Raw genomic sequence first — 13,863 nt, 5'->3', positions numbered from 1 at the left:
AAGCATAGACTGAAAGCAAGCAGTCAGGCACAGAACCTCTGGAGGTGAAAGAGAAGCCAACACTGGAATGGTTTGAATTCTGCAACCCAGGAAAACATGGTTGAGGTAAGTCAGAACTAACCTCTTGATTTTTGACACCTAAGCTTAGCAGAAGGAGCATAGTAAAGTCCAGATCCTGAAGCAGCTGGCATTGAGAGGAAGCCTGAAGAAGCATGTCATCCAAATTTGGAAATATCTGAATACCCTGTATCCTGCAAAAGGTTATCACAGGAGCTACACATTTGGTGAACACCCTTTGGGCTATAGATAGACCAAAGAAACAGAGAAACATAAAAACTTCCTGGAAAGAGATGAGTGGGAGCATAACAACAGGTGTCCTTTAGATCGAGAGAGACCAGAAAGGCCTGGGGAAGCAAGAGTAGGAATAGAAGGGGAAGAGACAGCATCCTGCAGGAAGATACTTTTAGGAAGGTGCTGAGGAAGGAAAAATCTATAACGGTTCTGCATGATCCTTCCTTCCTGCATACCAAGAACATCCAGGAATAAAAACTTGTTCCCTTCTGAGAATCTGTGACAGACTGAATAGTCCCTTGACCCAAAAGATCTTGCAGGATAACTGGAAAATAAAGAAGATGATCTGGAGAAAGCTGATAAAGGCCTGAGAAAGGTGGAAGGGACTCCCATGTCATGAAATAACCATGTTGAACAATAGAAAGTGCCTAAGAGTTCCTAGTAATCTGTAAACTGGTACAGACAGGGAAAGCCTGAGTGATAAGGGAACCTGACTGAGAAAAAAGGGAGAGAGAATGTCAGATGGAGGCAAATTTATCAGGAAAAGGCAAGCTTTTGGCCTATGAAAGTCTGAGTGAGCTTATCAGAAAGCATGCGCTTGGAACCCTCTTACCCCAAAGTAGGTTGGCAAGGCTGCCCTCACATAAAAGCAGATTTGGAAGGATAGTTTCTGTGAAATTTCCAAATATGAGAAACAAAAACATGTTTAAGGTACTGCATAACCTTACTTTTGTCTTGTAATGTTTTAAACAATTCTGCAGCAGCAGTGCCAAAAAGATTCCGGTTACCCAGAGGACATACAAAAAGTTTAGCCTTAATATCACCAGGTAAAGCCTACAAGAGTTACTAGGACCATCACGTCATGAAGGAGCCTGAAGCAGCAGCCCAAGATGATGCATCAGTAGCATCATAATGGCATTTAACAGAGTGACAAGCCACTTGAGAAGCAGAGGTCAGAAAAGAACAGGCAGCACTCTTACTGTCTGAGTCAGGCAAGTCTGACAAAATCCTCCCAAGCTGGGACAAGACAGCCACAACATACCTGGTCATATGAGTTTGATGATTAATGGCCCTAAGACCAGGGTAGCAGAGGTACACACTTTTATTCTCACTGTCTTCATAGCCAGTCTGTCATTGTCTGAAGGAAGGAGTTTGGAGAAGGTCAGAAGAAGAAACAGATGATATAGCAGGATCCAAAGCAGGACACTTGTGGAGATATTTAAAAGCTGCAGGAACCTTATAAAAGTGCTCTGGCTTCTTTGGGGCTGGTGGCTGGCATTCAGGAGCTACAGAAGCAGCTGTCAAGGCTTCTAGTAGAGCAGTAATCACTGGAGGAACAGCCAAAGGAACAGGAGATTCCATATGCAGGAGCTCATAACATGTCTTCTGAGTCTCTGATACTTAGAAAAATCCCACTTAAAGTGCTCCATCATACGGACCACAGTATCCCCAAAGAATAACTCCTCAAAGAGAACCCATGGGATAAGTTATCTTCTTCCTCTGATCAATACTCTATGGTAGACGGAATCTGTGAGGAATAGGTTAAGGATTCATCCACAGAATCTAACTCCACATCCAAGGTATCCGAATCTCTAGGTCTCTTGGAAGGAATGGAAGACCAAGGAATAGCAGGAACAGATGGATTCAAGTCCATAAGTGCATTAAACAATCCCTGGGTAAAGTCCTGCCATTCCTTATAGGGATCCTTAATGGAACTTGTTAGTCTTCTGTTTCTTTTTAGTGGGATAATAACTTTGATTAATCTAGGTGGTTCAGAGCCATGTCTTGACTCTGTAATAGTACCAGTTACCTCTTCCTGAACTAAAATCTGGGGAATCTCCCTAGGCCCTTCGGAAATAACCAGTCGTCATTCCACCTCAATAGTGATGTCAGGAACCTGAGGAAACAGAGACTCGTACACGGAAGGAATAAATCTTAAAAATCTTGAAACTTTAATCCACAAGTTGAGCGCTTTCGACTGGAAGCTTTCCAACTTGTGGATTAAAGTTTCAAGATTTTTAAGATTTATTCCTTCCGTGTACGAGTCTCTGTTTCCTCAGGTTCCTGACATCACTATTTGGTTTGCATCTTTGTCTTGTCATTCCACCTCAATGTCCAAGGTCAATATATGCACAGCCTCAGAGGACATGTGAGAAGCAAGTTCCATGCCAGCCTCAACTGGGTCATGGCAGAAAGAACTGGTGTGGACACCAAACATTCCTCAGGGTATTCATTCTCACCAAGAGAAAGATCCAACAAAGGCTTTACAACAGCAAATTCAGAGTGAGCCTTTTTAGTCTTCTTCCTAAAAGGTTGCTAAACCTTGGGGTTGGCAGAGTCGGGCATGGCGCCCCAAGTCAAAAGCTTAAGTCACTGATTCTCCAGCTAAATTTATAAAGAGGACAGATGGCTGCAAAGAGTTTTGGGAACAAAGGCCTGACAAATAGCACACCGAGTATGATCCTGCTTAGCACCCAAACAGAACAGGCACTTGTCATGTCTATATTTATGGGGAATCTGCCTCCCACACCAAAGTTTTCCTTCCCTGGATGACATGAGCTATCAATACAAACAAAGAAAAGGAAGAGAACGAACCCCTGATGAGGCACTTACCTGTAAATGGCTCAGTAAAACCAGCACAGTGAAGATGTCTTAGAAGTTCAAACTTGGCATTCAGACTGGCAACAAAGAAGTTCTGAGGGCTGAAGATGCATACATGATCTTTATGTCCTACACCTGTGTGGGGAGCATAAAGATGATGTACGCCACTCTGACAATGTAAAGGTTTTGGTACACTGGCTGGACATTAGGCTATATACTTGGCAGTATATCACAAATAAGATAAACTACAACAGTAAAAAAAGAAGCACAGAAGTATTCAGCAGTCTATATTCACTTAGACTGTACAGACAATTTTGGATATTTAAAAAAGTCAATTGTAACTTATTTATATCATCTTAAATTGAGAATTTATTTATTTATTTATTTTATTTTACATTTGTTGACCGGGATAGTCTAAATGGATTTATGCCCATTTTCAGTAGAGTCACAGGGAGATAAGCTCTAAGAGATTACTAGACTACTAACATACAGGTACTAGTTGTTATACAGTTAAATACTACAAATTTTAAACAGTTCAGGAATCTTCACAGTTTATACAAAAAACATGTTACAAGCATTAGATAAGATATTTTAGACTTTATGTACAAGACTTCATTAGTAACTAGAAAGTAATTGTTAAACAAATGCATACTTCCAAGTTTCAACAGTTCAGCATTGCTCACTGTTAGAAAAATATGTATTAATATGTGTGCATTAGTGCTTTTTTAGAAGCCCAAAAGGGTTAATACATTTATTCTGCTTTATGCTGAACAAATCCCTACTAATGGCAAATGCTTTCTGACCTTGTATTTTGTCAGTGCAGCTAAAATCTTGTTTATATCTTAGGAAATGAACTGAGAAGCAGATGATTTTCTGCTAAGTTAGGAAAATAATGAACAATATTGCTTTCTATAATGTTATTAAACCTAGACAATTAGCCCTGTCTGTGTTATGAGAACATACACAGCTGCAGGAAGGATAGATAAAGTAGAACAAAGACCGCTTGAAGAATATGAAGTATAATCTGTGATTGCTTTGTGCTCGAATGAGTAGAGTACCTTGAAATGTAACACAGCACTGTAGAAATAATTGCAACTAGCTGCTGGTCTCCAAGGCCATGTTATTTTTCAAAAGTTTTCTCATGAGTCTAGAAATGTTATGTCATGTCAGCAAAAAATCATGAGCAACATCTGCTGTGAAAAACAATATTGTAAACTTGTGATTTACTACGTCAGCTTCAGTAGGCAATGTCTTGTAAGAATAGTATAAGAATGGCTTCACTTCCTGATTTTAGTTAGACAAACTCTGTATTTTTGCATGCATGTTTTTGTCTCCTTGCTGCAAGAATTAAAGTGCCTTAACCTGAACCTTACGTGTATTGGTCTTTGAAGTTTTTCCTTTGACAGATTGGTCCTTCAGACCGGAAACCTCCACTCTGACCAGATCAGACAGGCCAGGTGGCCTGAAACCATATGGGGAAGAAACCACATCGGTTCTTCTTATTTGAAAAGACCTCCGACTGAATTGTCATCCAAAAGAGGCCAGCCACTGTTCTGATTTGCGACTGAAGGGCAGGTTTACCTCGAACCAGACGATCAATCATGGAGGCTCTGGTAAGGTGAGATTTACCTCTTTCTGTTTTAGATCAGGGACTTGATTTGCATTGTCTGTCAGGGGATTTGTCTTGTACAAGTCAGGGACAGGAGGATTGCAGTATTGTCATAAATCAGGAAAACAGAATAGGTAAGGCAGTTATTCTAGACAGACTGTGAAAAAGAAAAATTGTGGTACCACGTAAAAATAAGAAGGGTTACGTAACATTTCAAAGGTTAGAATAAAATGGGAAATAAGTGCACGAAAAGATCCCAAACTCCGCCGTTAACTGAAGATGCAAAATTTATGCAATTACAACGTGCCGATAATGTTAAATACTACTCAAAATGGGTTAATAAGTATGAATTTGATGGTAAATTAGAAAAATCCTCGCTTATTAAACTTATCAAACAGCTTAAAACCGATTCCAGAGGTCGGGTAAAAAAGCAACGTCAATTAGGAATTCCTCAGGCACACAGGTGTATTAAGGAAGCAAACCGTAGGGAACAAAAGAGTAATAATTCGAAAGCAATGTTTTTAGATAAAGAGGATAATAACTTAGTAATAGCATCGGCCCCTCCACTTCCCTTACCAGAATACAAAGCGAGCGGGCAAGCTGGTCCACCCCCATGATATCCAGCTATTCCTGCAAAAGCAAAACCGTTTGTTAGAGATCCTGTTGAGACCAGGTCTCGAACATGGGCAGGAAACTCAAAAGGGGACATTGAGTTGTATCAAATGAATAGAAATTCACAATCTTTAAGTGAGGAAGAGATGTGCCCACTAATAGAAGTACCAAATCCTCAGGCAGGACAAAAAGGACAGGACCCAACTCTCCTAGTATACAGACTGTGGGCACCGGAAAATATCCGGAAAGCCACTGAGGGAATTCCCCATCCAAAAGTTAATTTTAGAAAATTTTTAGAAGACCTACAAGGCATAAGGTTAAGTTACAACTTAAACGGAGAGGAAGTAGAAAAAGTAGTCAGACAAATTGTGGGACCAGATTGGCACATGATCAGTGGCAATTGGAATCCTCGTGATGCAGAACACAAACCCCTCCCACATAGTAGCGTAGAACTAGACAAAAGAGTGAAAGGTCTTACAGAGCAAATCTCTGAGAAATGGAAACCTAGGGCAGACTGGACTTGCATTAATCAATGCATCCAACAAGAAGGTAAAACTGTTGACAGATATTATGCTAGATTATTAGAGTGTTTTAATAACCATTGTGAAATGCAGGTACCTGAAGATCAAACACATGATTCCCCGTATGAACAGCAGTTAAAAAAATGCATTTTTAAAAGGTAGTATTTTGCCTATAAGCAGCTTTATTACAAAGCACATGGTAGATCATCGTACAAGTAGACTACAGTCACTACTTGAATATGCTAGACATGCCAAAAGGCATTTTAACAGTAAAAAGAAAAAGAAAGCCCAAGTATTCTCTGTAAAAGATGGAGCAAAAGTTTATGTAGTACAGTCCGGGAAAAAGGGCAAGAAAAATGCCCAGGAAGACAAACAATCTGATCAACGATCAGAGGACTTTAAAGGGCAAAAGAAAAGGGGGGAGTGTTTTAAATGCGGTAAAAAGGGACACCGGGCAAGGGATTGCAAGAAAAACAAGAAGGTAACTACGGAAGATAAGAAGGGTGAGGACTGACTATATGATAGCCAGGAATCACTAGAAGAAAATAGCTGAGAAAAGATAAATGCAAATGTGATAGAGAGAGTAGAGGATGTGACAAAAGAAATAGAGAAAGTACATGAAGTCACGGATAGTAAAAAAAAATTTAATTTTAAACTTAGCTTTATTGAGCTTGGAGCTCTATTTAGCAGACACAAAACCAGAAGTTACACTCCTGGTAGAAGGGAGGGAAGTCACACTTTTGTGTGACTCAGGGGCATCACGGACCCTGGTACATCCCTCCAAACTGCCAGAGAACTCAGAATCACCTGATTACATATTAGTGAAAGCAGCTAATGGACAGCTGTATCAGGAGCCCTCTTCCATAACATTGCAATAACTGATCCTGTTTCAGGATTAACCCAAAAAAGTAAAATCGTCATTTCTGCAAAATGCCCAGTAAACCTCTTGGGCAGGGACCTTATGCAGCTATTTGGCATAGCAGTAGTTCCAACTATGCAGGGTATGGAAGCACAGCGACAAATTGATACTTTTGCCGTGCAATCGGAGGGTAAAACATTTTATTGGTACAGCCAGGACTTGGTTACGACTGGTCCAGGGGCAGTAACCGAAGAGCTGATGAATGTAGCCATCAGCAAGTTCCCCTCCCTTGACATTGATAAACAACATTTGTTGCACTGTACTCTGTATTACTGTAGCACACCAGGACTTGATAAAAAATATGAGCAAGAGTTGTTTAAAAACCATGCAAACAGGTTAGTATTACGTAATCTGTACTGGGACATAAAAGGGAACAGTGTAGTTAGCTGTTCATTACCCCAGGAGTTCTTTGCACTTTATAAATCTAATTGTTTATCACATGTAAGCTTAACTAAGGACAAAGTAAAATGGGCAGACCTAGAAAAAAAAGTCACGAAATGGGAAAAACAGACAGAGTTAAAACTGTCAGAACAGGGAGTACAAAAGCAGAAGTTAAATTAAATAACACAGACACACCCAGCTGTGCATTTGCAGTCAAGCGAGGACAGCTGATTAGCCCTCTTATCAGAAGAGGAAGAAGATGCCTTACAAGGCATCCAGAAACTCTCTGGTCAACAGGCAAATCAGATGTAGGACTAATTCGTACAGCGGGACCAGTTAGTATTACGCCAAAGTCAGCATTTAGACCACAAAAGAGACAGAATCCCTTGAAAAAAGATGCAGAGATAGAAATCAAACCTATTATAGCAACTTTACTTAAGGAAGGAGTACTGGTGGAATCATCTGATTCACCATGTAACACACCTTTATTTCCTGTTAAAAAAGCAAACGGAAAATGGCGCATGGTCCAAGACTTACAAGCTGTAAATGATGCAGTAATACCAAGGGCAACTACGGTGCCAGATCCACACACCCTGTTGAATTATTTAAAACCTCAACAGAAATAGTTTTCTGTGGTGGATATCAGCAATGCGTTCTTTTTGATACCGATACACCCTGACAGCCAACAATGGTTTGCATTCACATTTCAGGGGAAAAGGTATACATATACGCAACTACCACAGGGATATTGTAAAAGCCCAACAATATTCTCACAAGAAATGGCAAGCAATTTGGCAGGATTTACCCCACCGAGAGGCAGTCAGATTTTACTTTATGTTGATGACATCCTACTGGCAGCCCCCACCCAGCAAGATTGTAAAAAAGATACTGTAGCATTGTTATAATTTTTAGCTATTCAGGGACATAAAGTAAATAAAAATAAATTGCAGCTTAAAGAAAAGCAAGTTAAATACCTAGGATATGTAATATCCAAAGAGGGCAGAACATTAGATGAGGACAGAAAAATAGTGATTTTACAAGCACTGAAACCCACTACCAAGAAGGAAATTATGTCCTTCCTGGGTACGACCAACTTTTGTCGGAGCTGGATCCCAAACTATGCTTTGGAATCTGCACCGCTGACCAACTTGATATACAAGAAGCCTATGGCAGCACAGGATTTATTACAATGGACACCAAAAGCAGAATCTGCTTTCTGCAAATTAAAACAGTTGATAGCATCCTCACTAGTCTTAGGATTACCAAACTATCATAAACGTTTTTTCCAAACTGTAAATTGTAAGCAAGGTTATATGACATCAGTGCTAACGCAACAGCATGGGGACAAACAACGCCCCATTGCTTACTATTCATCACAACTGGACCCAGTGGCGCAGTCATTGCCCCACTGTGTACAAGCAGTAGTCGCAGCTGCAATGGCAGTACAGGCTTCGGCCTCAGTAGTATTGTTCCACCCTCTCACATTGAGAGTGCCTCGTGCAGTCGCGATTATTTTACTGCAAGAAAAAGTAGCATATCTTTCTCCTGCTAGGCATCTTTCCTGTATGACTATATTGTTGAGCCAACCTCATATGACAATTGAACGATGTACAACTTTAAATCCGTCTACCTCGCTTCCAACTCCTGCATATGGCACACCGCACAGCTGCCTGCAGGAGATTGAGCAAAAGACACTACCTAAAAAAGACCTTACGGATGTTCCCTTGGATAATGCCGAGGTGACATACTACGTGGACGGCTCATGCAAAAGAGGTCCCACAGGACAGAACCTAGTAGGATATGCAGTAGTTTCTGATACTGAGATTATAAAAGCAAAATCTTTACCACACAATTTATCTGCACAGGCAGTAGAACTGACTGCCTTGACATGGGCATATACTTTAGCAAAGGGCAAATGTGTAAACATTTTTACTGATAGCCAGTACGCTTTCTCTACTGTACATGTTTTTGCGCAACAGTAAAAAAAAATCGAGGAATGATAACATCTACTGGCAAATCGATCAGTCATGCACAGTTTATTTTAAATCTTTTAAAATCTATTCAGTTACCTCAAAAAGTAGCTATTTGTAAATGCATAGCTCATACCAAGCAACAGAATAAAATTTCAAAAGGGAATGCAAGGGCTGATACAGCTGCAAAGCAGGCAGCTTCAAAAGCATTTCTTTTAAATGAAAAATTACAACCTTCTGAGATTTTAGACTTAAAAATGTTGAAAACAATGCAGACACTTACTACGCAGGTTGAAAAACAAAGATGGATAAAACGAGGAGCAATTCTCAAGGAAGGGCTGTACATCTCCAAAGAGGGAAAACCGATATTGCCATCTAACTTCTTTAGATATGCAGCTTTGTTGAGCCATGGGCTATGCCATGTCTCAACATGGGGGGATGGGTAAAGTTAGTGAACCGGGTGTTCACAACATATGGATTCATAAACTACACTAAAAATTTTTGTTTGTCATGTCACGTTTATAATAAACATCATGCACAAGGGGCGTTAAAGTCCAAGCAGGGGAGTTTCCCTGCACCACCGTATCCATTCCATACTATCTGTATGGATTTCATAGAACTGAACAAATGCGAAAATAAGAAGTATTGTCTTGTCATTGTAGATATGTTTTCCAAATGGGTGGAAGCTTTTCCGACCAAAAATCCAGACGCAGCTACTGTTGCGAAAACCCTTGTTAAAAAAATTATTCCTAGATTTGGCACACCGGAAAAGATCTACAGTGACAATGGCACACATTTTGTAAACCAAACCATACAACAATTGAGCAAGTATTTTGGAATTTCTTTGAAAAATCATTGTGCGTATCACCCACAATCTGTAGGATTGGTAGAGAGGTACAATGGGACGTTAAAAAATAAATTAAGGAAGCTCATTGAGCAAACACATAGAAATTGGGTGTATTGTCTGCCCCTGGCACTGTTGAGCATGAGAACTGTTCTGAATGCAAAGGGATTGACTCCTTTTGAGAAGTTATTTGGGAGGGCATATTATACACCTCAGTGGAAACCTCTCATGCCTGCAGATCAGAAAGCTGACTGTACACTTGCTGAGTATATGAGGAGAATGTTGAATTCTAAACACCTTTTGCAGTTTAATTCTGTTTCAGATAAGGAACAAACCAGACCATTGGAAGCAGCAGTAGTCCCAGGCACGTGGGTCTGGGTGAAAGTCATCAAGAAGAAAAACTGGACGTCACCGAAGTGGGAAGGGCCATACCAAGTGCTACTGTCAACACCCACTGAAGTCAAGATTGAGGAGCGAGTGTCCTGGATTCATCTGACACACTGTAAACTGGTTAAAAACTTTGAACTAGACAAAAATCTTGTTACTGTTACACCACAAGAGTAAAAATGACAAAATCCAGAGCATACAGGAATGCAGAACAGCCACAAAAAAATTGCATGATTATCCTGTTGGCTATACTGGTGACATTAATCTTTTTGTTGTGGCCTTTCCTTTTTCCAGCCACATAAGCTAAATTGAATAAATGCGATGCGTTACTTGTAGACTGGCATCCAAACTTTAACACTTGCCAAGCGATCAAACATGTGTATGCTGAGACTTTTAATGTTTCAAATTGTTGGGTTTGTACAGCTATACCAACAGCATACGGGGGATTATTAATGACTGCAGTCCCCCTAGGGGTCAATAAGACCTGGGAAAACTTGGTTTATGATACTACGACTGTTAAATCACAAGATAAAATAGCATTGCACCTGCCTGTTACACAAAAGGGAATTGTGTGTTTTTATAAAAATGATACTATCCAGGTGGGTTGGAGTAATTGCAATATGACTGTACCTTACACATGTTACACCAAAGCTAATAATGCAGGTTCTATTTGTGATACAGACTATGACTCATTTCTTAAATCAATGCACAGAATGATTAATGAAGTACAACATAATCCTGTTCTTTTTAAGCAACTGTCTATAATAAACAAGAAAATGTTTCATGCAGGCCAAGCATATGTTAATAGTAAAGTTACTACTAAGGTGGAAGATTGTTATTTTGTATGTGGCAAAAAGGCCTATAAATGGTTACCTGAGAATTGGTCCGACAGTTGTTTTTTGGGTTACCTAGTTCCGGCCATATGACACACTGCAGTTTTGCCTCGAGGTAAAATTTGAAATGCACGAGAGGTCACCAGGAAACCTGAGAATCCAGTGGGACAGATCGAGGCGGGCTGGAGAAACCATCATTCCATGGGTGATAAACTAACACATATGGACTTCAGTGACACTGTCAGATCATGGGCAGGCATATTACCAGCATATGGAGCAGTGAAATCGATTTGGGAGCTGAGAAAACTGTCTAAACTCCTCAAAGTAATGAGCAATGCAACTTTTTCTGCTCTCGAATTAGTGACTGATAAACTAAATGCCATGAGAAATGTGGTGCTTCAAAACCGCATGGCTCTTGACTTCACCCTAGCGGCGAGAGGTGGTACGTGCGCTTTAATCCAAAAAGAATGCTGTTCGTATATTCCTGACAACCAGCATGAGATAGACAACCACCTTGAGGTGATTCAGCAAGTGTCGACCATGACCAAACCAGGCCCAACTCCACTGACGGACTTTTTCCAGAAATGGTTTGGGGGGTGGGGTTTCATCCTAATGAACATCTTGATTGCTATTTGTGTCGGAATGCTCCTGTTGGGAGTATGTGTTTGTTGTGGCATCCCCGGCATGAAAAGATTGATCAAAGATTTTATAGATTTGTCAGTTTCTGAAACCTTATATCAAGGTACTGAGCTTGATGAACTGTTGAAGACTGAGATGCTTTCATAAGTTAAACTGAATGACTTTCTTAACTGCAAATCCAAAATGGAAGAGGTTAGAAAAAGAAACAAATTGTTTATGTTTTTGAAAGTAAAATAAAAGTATTAATAGGGGGGAAATGTTAGAAAAATATCTATTAATATGTGTGCATTAGTGCTTTTTTTAGAAGCCCAAAAGGGTTAATACATTTATTTTGCTTTATGCTGAACAAATCCATACTAATGGCAAATGCTTTCTGACCTTGTATTTTTTCAGCGTAGCTAAAATCTTGTTTATATCTTAAAAAATTAACTGAAAAGCAGATGATTTTCTGCTAACTTAGAAAAATAATGAACAATACTGCTTTCTATAATGTTATTAAACCTAGACAATTAGCCCTGTCTGTGTTATGAGAACATACATAGCTGCAGAAAGAATACATAAAGTAGAACAAAGACCGCTTAAAGAATATAAACTATAATCTGTGATTGCTTTGTGCTCGAATGAGTAGAGTACCTTAAAATGTAACACAGCACTGTAGAAATAATTACAACTAGCTGCTGGTCTCCAAGGCCATGTTATTTTTCAAATGTTTTCTCATAAATCTAAAAATGTTATGTCATGTCAGCAGAAAATCATGAGCAACATCTGCTGTAAAAAACAATATTGTAAACTTGTGATTTACTACGTCAGCTTCAGTAGGCAATGTCTTGTAAAAATAGTACAAAAATGGCTTCACTTCCTAATTTTAGTTAGACAAACTCTATATTTTTGCATGCATGTTTTTGTCTCCTTGCTGTAAGAATTAAAGTGCCTTAACCTAAACCTTACGTGTATTGGTCTTTAAAGTTTTTCATTCGACACTCACAGTTTAAACAATACTTGTTGCCTGCCTTAGGTAGGATGCTTTAGAATTATATGCCGAAGAATTTAATTAGAGATAATTTAAAATACCTATTAGGATAAGATATGTTTTTGCCAAGGATAGGCCTTGATCTAAAAAGACACAGATAGACCAGGAATTAGATCTTAAGAGAGGGTATTTGGGATATAGTATGAGATTAGTCTGGATTTATACAGGGACATAACCAATGGGTTTTAAGATAGAGTTTCAGTTTGCGTTTAAAAAGTGTAAATGAAGACAGTGATGCAAGTTCATGGGGGAGTTGGTTCCAATACTTTCAAACTGCATTTGAGAACAGAGCATCTCCTGCCATGTTATTAGATTTACATGTTGATACAAGTAGTTTATTAGATAAGCGTAAAGTTGAAAGGTTCTTATATTGAGTAATTTGACTAGCAAGTATTGGGGTATTGGTAGGTTAGAAAAGGGTTTTGTGCGCAATGGTGATTTGTTTAAAGTGAATCTGATTCAGAAGCTCTAACCGGCCTAACTGTTTTAGATTATGGCAGTGAGGAGTCCTAAAGGAGGAAGCAGTAGCAAATCTGGCAATGCTATTGTACGCACTGGCTAGCTTGTTAAGTTTATTTTTTGACAAGTTAGTATATATGGAAGAAGCATAAAGAAGTGTGGAGATAAGGTGGGAATAGGCAACAGTGGTTCTGGCTAGTGGGGAGAGAAAGGGTTTTATCCTATAGAGGGAGCCTAGTTTCCTGTTGACAGTTTTTAATGTATTGTTGATATGGGTTTCAAACTTCAGGTTGTTATCAATGGTTACCCCTAGAAGTTTAGTTGTTGGATCGGGAGATATGAGTGTACCATTATTGGATAAGACTGAAAAGTTCATTGGGAGTGATTTACAGGTAGGACTAAAGAGGAGGAGTTTGTTTGTTTTTTTTGAGGTTCAAGAGGAGGCAGCATTGTAGAAACCAATTTTCTGTTTTATTGAACATTGTCTGAGTTAGAGTCTTTAGTTGGGATTGGGATTTAGCTGAGCAGATTATTGTCGAATCATCTGCGCATTGCACACAGTTAGTTAAAGGAATAGCTAGGCTGAGGTCAATGATAAATATTGAGAAAAGGAGGGGGCCCAATATAGAGCCCTGAGGAACACCTGGGGTAACTGGGAGATGGGATGAGGGGTGAGAGGTTGTTGTCCCATAGCACTGCCTGCTGTCTATTATCAAGACAGGACTGGAACCATTTTATAGTCTTTGAGCAGCAAAAACAGAAAAAAA

This window comes from Protopterus annectens, chromosome 15.part0 (genome assembly GCF_019279795.1).
Source record: "Protopterus annectens isolate FY-2018-M chromosome 15.part0, PAN1.0, whole genome shotgun sequence".
NCBI lineage: Eukaryota > Metazoa > Chordata > Ceratodontiformes > Protopteridae > Protopterus > Protopterus annectens.
Note: the sequence above shows the minus strand (reverse complement) of the source record.